Source organism: Hypomesus nipponensis, chromosome 7, assembly GCF_054491055.1.
Source record: "Hypomesus nipponensis isolate SF chromosome 7, ASM5449105v1, whole genome shotgun sequence".
Lineage (NCBI taxonomy): Eukaryota > Metazoa > Chordata > Actinopteri > Osmeriformes > Osmeridae > Hypomesus > Hypomesus nipponensis.
The window spans coordinates 6,441,360-6,448,164 of record NC_140367.1 but is presented as its reverse complement, the minus strand read 5'-3'; positions in this window follow the sequence as shown (position 1 = coordinate 6,448,164).

Below are 6,805 nucleotides of genomic sequence, written 5' to 3'. Positions count from 1 at the left end.
GTCTCCCACACAGAGTCCATTCTCACCCTCTCTGGCTTGGCCAGATGTGAGTTTGGACATTTGACAATGGTGCCCCATGAAACACCGAGAGGAATGATGAACATCCATATCCAGGGCTGTAGGCCTTGTCTTATGTCTCCCATAATTAGAACCAGCTGTTTTGTACTGTTCCTTAGTATAATGAATCATGAGTAAGTAGGCCTATGCTTCTTTCTCATCATTATGGAGCATTCACAAACCACAGTGTTCTGAAATGGTTGCATGCTGCATTAAACAGAAGAGCTGGGCTGAACTTAACAGACACGGATGTCCCTGAGAGATCTGTTATTCGGGGTAAGGATTTGAGTTGCAAAGCTGTGGAGGAAGAGAAGATGATAATACTCATAATGGACTCGTGAGGCTTAATTGTGTCCTTATGAGCGATGTTGATTTACGGACTAGTTGACGGACGACCTGTGAATGCGGTCCACATGTGCACTCTCTCCCAGCCCCACTGTCCACAGGGGTGCTGAAGAATCTGCTCCAGCCTTTCCATGGCATTGTGTAAACTCTTTTCGGAGTGAGAGAGAGAGAAATGGGAGAGAGAGAGAGAGAGAGAGAGAGAGAGAGAGAGAGAGAGAGAGAGAGAGATTGGAGGGGTGCCGGGGGGAGTGGGGGGGGGGAAAGAGGGGGTGCAAAGAAAAAAGAAAGAAACTTTGAGGCTTTCAGGCAGGGCTGTTGTGAGAGTGAAAGGGTGTGGGGGCCGCACATCCAGCCACATGGGCTGTTCTCACTCGGGATAATGGAGGGATTTCTGTGGCACTTAACCCCCTCGCCGCACGCTGGGAACGGGCAGCCGTGCGCCCGCCGCTCACAACAGACACGCTCAGACACGATCACCCGCTGCATAATTGAATTTTACACCCAGGAAAGTCACCCCCGGCCACCTCCCTTCTACACGTGGCCTTGACAGAAACTCTCCCAGGCTCACATCTCACCCAGGCCAGGCCAGGCCAGGCCAGCACAGAGATGGAGACTGATGAGCAAAACAAGAGAAGGGATGAAAGAGAATAATAATACTCAACGTGATTTTTTTTGTGTCTTTGTTCATTATGTTTTGTGTATTCTCCTCTTGGCAGTTCATTTCAGCCAGTGACAGTGTTATACGATAGGATGGACCACCGACCACCTCGATTTCAAGTTGCTTGATGCTACAACTTGGAGATAGCTACACTAATCCCAACAGGTAGAAATTCTGCTCTCAATAGAGGTTCCTTCCTAATGTCAGTCTGCAGTCTGGATCTTGTAGTGCAGATTAGTGCTGTTGCCTCTGGGTCTTCAAGTCCAGTCTCCACACACAAGGGGTGGTGATTGAGGACTCTAACCTGGGTGTGGGAGCTGCAGCAATGCTGAGGGCGTTTACGGGGGGGAGAGTATTGATTAGATAGAAATAGCGAGAGAGAGAGAGAGAGAGAGAGAGAGAGAGAGAGAGAGAGAGAGAGAGAGAGATGCAGAGACAAGAGAGACAGAGAGAGAGAGGTAGCAGTCCATTAAAAGGCCCCAGGGGGGTGCAAGTCTGGCTGATGATCTCATTGGCAGAGGGACGCGGGCGGCTGAGCAGGGCCTATCTGCCTCTGTGCCCTCTCTTGAACAAATACAATAAGTGTTTCCTCCTTCACTGCCTGGTCACTTTCACCTGCCACTCACGCTGACTCTCTCCTGCCACTCACACACACACAGGCTCTCTGATTCCATGTGTTCCATGTTTCTGTTGAAGCTGATGAGATCAGGGTGCCTCAGTCTACTCGGTGTTGTTTACTCCTGAGCGTCATGTCTCTCGGCACTTCCGCCTGCCATTGGCAGATCCATTCAACTCTTACAGACTCCCTTTCAAGCTGCGCTGAAGGCCGTGTTTACACGGTGATCACAGGCACACTGCCCTGCGTTTATACCTGGGCTCTTAATTAGATGCCTGTTATGTACCTGCAGCCTCTGCCGTCACACAATAGATGTCTCTCTCAACCACTCATGGGACGTCACTCCACAACAAATCATCAACCGTTCATTTCATAGTCTGCCCTCAGTGGCTTTCATGCAGTGAGAACGTAACTAATCGAAGTAACTGTAAACATATAAAACGTAGATTTAAGTCAAATCTTTTGTCTGTTTACAATTCTAAGCAAGCATTCCATCAGCAATTCTTCTGAAAACAAAGAAGCATAGATATTTTTGCCACCAGAGGACGACATTCTCTGGCTAACCCTTTCTCTGGGTTTCCCCAGGCAACCTCCTCCGTATCTTCAGAGTGGCCCCTCCCATCAAAGGCATAACCTCTCTTAATCCCCTTCCTTCGGTTTCCGTGGAGACGGCTCAGACGAGCAGGTGACGCATTGACAGGGAGCAGATGGTTCCCCGTGGAGGTAAGCATGGCTGAACAATGCTTCCATATTCATCATACAGCCTCTCTCTCTCTCTCTTTCTCTCTCTCTCTCTCTCTCTCTCTCTCTCTCTCTCTCTCTCTCTCTCTCACACACACATGCTCTCACTCTCTGTCTCTGTCTCTGTCTCTGTCTCTGTCTCTCTCTCTCTCTCTCTCTCTCTCTCTCTCTCTCTCACCCTCTCTCTTTTTCCTCTCTTTCTGTCTTAACTTAACTTTGTCCCTCAACCACAAACACACACACAACCACACCCACACACACACACTCTCACTTGCTTTAACTTAGCATCCTCCACCTCCCTCTTGAATACCTCCATTGCTGTCTCAAATGCATTGTACAGAACTCCAACGCAATCACATACAACCACACATACATACATGCTCACACATGCACAGGCGCACATACACACTGATGGGTTCATCAGTGGATAGTGGAAGGGTGTGGAAAGATCCTGGTTGGGAATGAAGGGTGTAAGAGCTATGTTTTACCCCTTATCCCTATATGTTCAGAGAAGACTGGAGTCTTCAGAACCTCCAGCATGGGGACAGTAGGACAGTCTGATAAACAGCCAGGGCTCTTTGCCTTGGCCCCTTTGAGCTCATCCACTGCAGGTGTTTGTGGGGCTTTTCGTTGCAGTAACTCACTCCTCTAAAGAAGCTGCTCTTTACTCCCTGTCTCCCCTGGAGATGAAGTACAGACACCCCACTCTCTCCGTCTCTTTCTTTTGCCCTAACTCCTGAATAATCCTGGAACAATACGGGGGCTCCAGTGTGGTGTGCAGCGATTCACCGGAGGAGGCCTGACTTGTTTTGGGGCAGAGGGGGAAGGGAGGGGGATAACATTATGGAGATCTACTAATGCATGTAGAACACTGCGTCCATGCTTTTTTAAGGGGGGGGGGGGGGTGGCGGGGGTGGGGGGTGGCAAAGAAAGTGTGCAGCACAATGGGGCCTCTTTAGTGGCTTCAGAATGCTGCGCTCAACCCAACACACCTGGAGATCACAACAGGGGGTGAGAATAGTAGCCCACCTCTCCTCCCTACCTCACCCGTCATTGCCACCACTCTCTTTCCACCTATCAATACAGTGTGTGAGTAGCAGGACTGCCTGGAGGGCAAGGCTGCATTCAGGGCCTGACTATGATAAAGACGCACAGTGAGGAGCCATTGAAGAGTCCTGCGCTTATAATAGAGTCACTAATAGGTGCCTATTCACCAAGAAAAGTGTTTTCGGGAGGGAAAAAAAAGTTTTAGGGAAGCAACAATCACGATGCTTGCTGCCTTGTGTATGTAAAATTTATTCAGCCCCTCCCCCTTTTCCCCTCTTATGCTGTTAAAAGAGAATCACTGTTGATGAAAGGACTCATGTATAGTTTGGAGTCTCCTTTTCTTCGTTACTTGGAAATGAATTGAATAGTGTGTTCCAGAGTGAGTCCAGTGCAGCGCTAGCACTCTCTAAAGACAGACACGCTCACTCGCCCACGTTCTTTTCATCTCTCTCTTTCTTCGATTGTTGCCCAGATACACATGTGCCCAACCCAAAATGAATAGGAGAACGCTAGTCAACTGAAGTTTTGTTTTCCCCAATGACCCTATATCTCTTTTACTTTTCACTAAGTTTGAGCCTAGTGTGTCAGTCTTACGCACGCATACGCCAGCTGTGTTTGTGAACGGGAAGATTGGTTAGGAGTATCCCTACCTGAACCTGAATATGTTGGCCCCCTTTCTGTCTTGAGAGTTAATTCATACGTATGCAAATGTGGAGTGTTGAATGTGAAGGAAAGTGCCAGAGAGCAAATGGGCTGGGCTGGATGTGTATAGCGTTGCAAAAATGCTGGTACCTAGGCACCGGGGGGGCCTTGCCCAGTGGGAGGGTGATTTATATAGAAAGGCTGGGACCGTATTGATGGAGAGAGCCCCAATGGAAAAATACGGGGACCATATTGTGGTGTGTGTCACAGCCTTGAGCTGACAGATTGATGAGATGAGGAAATAACGGTCCTTACTAGGGGGCGGCCCAGTGTGGTACTCCAGGGTCGGGGAGGGACCTGGGGCTAGAGTGAGCCCGCTGAGCAGGGCTTCCCCTCAGTCATGCTGGGCAGAGCCAGCCCAGGTCACAGCCCCTTTGATTCTCAGCCCTGCTTTCAACAATGGCCAGCGCAAAATGGGCAGGCCTACTTCCCCTTAGAACAGCGTGAATTGTGCTCGTTTTGGTGTTTTTATATGTGTGGAGCTTTGTTTGTATGTGTGTGATGGTGCATTTGTCTTTTGTGATGCTATTGGTGTGTGATGCATCACAGTTGATTTGCCATGAAAAACACAGTGAATTCACACATCGTGAATGCATTTAAATGCATGTATGCAAGTACTGTAAGAACTGGGAGAGGCCTGAACCTGAGTTATTCATAGGATACTTGTTTTTTTGTGTAGCCAAAGGTTTCTTTTGTGAGAAGTGTATAAGTAGCCCACATGTTTGCTGTAGAGAAGACCTTAAGTTGAATACCTTTCACAAGAAACAACCAATACAATTAAGGGTATTCAGACAAGACTGTCAAAGAAAAAAAGGCCATTATCAGAAGAAAGTGTTAAGACATCACAGCCACAAAACATACTGCCCTGACTTAGCCCAGGCCATGCTTCTTTCAACAATGCATTTTCAAACAGTGTCTTAGCAACTGGTATTGTGACATCAGGATTACCCAAGGTGCACTGCAGAGCCCCCTATAGGGATGAACAGAGGGAGCCAGGGGACGATTGTGCCTCAGGAAGAGGGACGTATAGAAAAGGTCTTGATCTGTGATACACAGAAGCCTTCAGGGTGACCTCAAATATCCAATTTCCTACAAAAAGTATGCATTGTCAAAGACAGCCCAAAACAGGAACATGAATTTATTTGACAGATGATTAAAAGTGTTTCCTGTTATTCTACAGTGACTACTTCCATGAGTAGAACCAGATCTAGATCATCGAAAGATGACATGGTCCTGCCTATATATCTTTTAAAAACCTGCACACATTGTTGAGGTTTTACCTTAAAGGAGTTCCAGAGTATGTGGTCAAGTGTTTCATGTCACCAGGGGTAACGGTTACTTTTTCTCCCTGCTCTGAAGTTAATGTATTACCACTGAGCAAGTTCTCTCCCTTTCCCTCAAAACACGAACCCCAAACCAAAGACACACTCTGGATAATGAGCTTTGATTGGAGTTACAGATAGGGCACTGTTCAGAGTGTGCACACTGACACACACACTTACACGCACGCACACACACACACTCCACAGACACAGCCACACATGGACACATTCACACTAATGAGCTCTGATGTGTGGAATTGATAGGGCCCATTGTTTCCCCAGAGCTTGTCTCTATATCCCCTGTAATGTAATTAAGTGTAGGAGATTTATGCAGCTCTACGGTAGCAGAGAACTTGATCCATGTTCCTTCTGTGGAGTTGTCTATGAAAAGCCCTCTGTCCAGCTGTTCATGTTTATTGGTCAGTCTTCTGTGTGTGTGTGGTTTTATGGCTGTCCAGCATCCATTGCTTAATTCAGTGCTTGGGTGGATTAAGGGGCCTTACCACAATGTTCACAGTTCACATTAACAGAATTTGGTTGTCATATTTCTTTGAAAATGCATGCTCGAATAAATTGGAAAAGGATAGGTTGTGTCCAAGCACATTTTCCTCTCTGGGGTATGCGTCAGTGACTTGACCAGTTTGGTAATTATTAACAGCAATAATCCACATAGTGAAGCAGTCATCCAGCCTCCCTCAGTGAGCTGTGTCTAGAAGCACCTCAGCCAGTGAGAGAGTTCCCAGCAGCGTCGAGGAAAAGATTGTCTTTGTATGTTCAATCTGACAGTATCAGGGGTGTACTACAGAGGAGCGATTCAAAAACGTGGGGGGGGGGGGGGCAGAGATGTGGACGGTTGACATTGAGAGAGGGAACGTTCCGGAGCCTTGTTGGGGGACCAGAATGGTCGGCCGCCAGCAGTGTAATCACCACAGTGTTCCTGCCCGGAGGCAGGGTGGACTGAAGCGTCCGGTCAACAGCAGCCAGCCTCGCGCTGCCTCCTCCTCATCTCTCCACACAGACAGGGTGAGTCTGCGCCCACCCAGCACCTCCTAATCCACCACAGCACGGACCACGGGGCAGCTCAGCCCTCCGCCAACCCGCCCCACAGCCCACATCTCCCCACGTCCCAAATGAAAAACACGTCAAACGCCGCTCAGTGGGCCCCATGGAGAGAACTTGTGAGAGAAGAGCCATAAGACCGAGCATCTGTCCACCTCTTTGACACTAATGAATGTTAAGTAGGTTAGCCGGTGGTGTGCCACTGTCCCTGAGGTCATTGTGGACGGCGAGGCGGAGGGCTGCTGCTTTGTGTCCGTG